Source organism: Octopus bimaculoides, chromosome 6, assembly GCF_001194135.2.
Source record: "Octopus bimaculoides isolate UCB-OBI-ISO-001 chromosome 6, ASM119413v2, whole genome shotgun sequence".
NCBI lineage: Eukaryota > Metazoa > Mollusca > Cephalopoda > Octopoda > Octopodidae > Octopus > Octopus bimaculoides.
This window is the reverse complement of record NC_068986.1, coordinates 51,148,599-51,148,980: the sequence shown is the minus strand read 5'-3', so window position 1 is coordinate 51,148,980 and position 382 is coordinate 51,148,599. Positions and strand designations below refer to the sequence as shown.

Genomic DNA, 382 nt, shown 5'->3' with positions numbered 1-382 from the left:
GTGTGTGTGTGTGTGTGTGTGTGTGTGTGTGTGTGTGTGCGTGTATTTGTGCATGTATTGTTGTTTGGCCTATATGTGTATGTATTTGGACGTTTAGTGTTGTCTGTAAATGTGCATGTATGTATGTCTGTATTTATGTATGTATGTATGTATGTATGTATGCATGTATGTATGTATGTATGTATGTATGTATTCATGACTTATTGTTTTCTTTGTGTGCTTGTGTGTTTGTTGTTTGTATCTGTGTGTATTGTATTAGTGCATGTCCGAATGTGTCTGAGCGCGTGTTGTGTTGTTTGTGTGCATGTTCTTTGTTTATATGTTGTTGTACGTGTGTGTGTGTGTGTGTGTGTGTGTGTGTGTGTGTGTGTGTGTGTGTGTG

General features: G+C 38.0%; 1 protein-coding gene across 1 annotated transcript in view; it reads right to left on the bottom strand.

Annotated features, from left to right (window-relative positions):
• The window catches only part of LOC106881266 (sodium-dependent serotonin transporter), a 196,924-nt gene that overhangs the window by 195,591 nt on the left and 951 nt on the right, over positions 1-382 (bottom strand). The window lies entirely within an intron of this gene.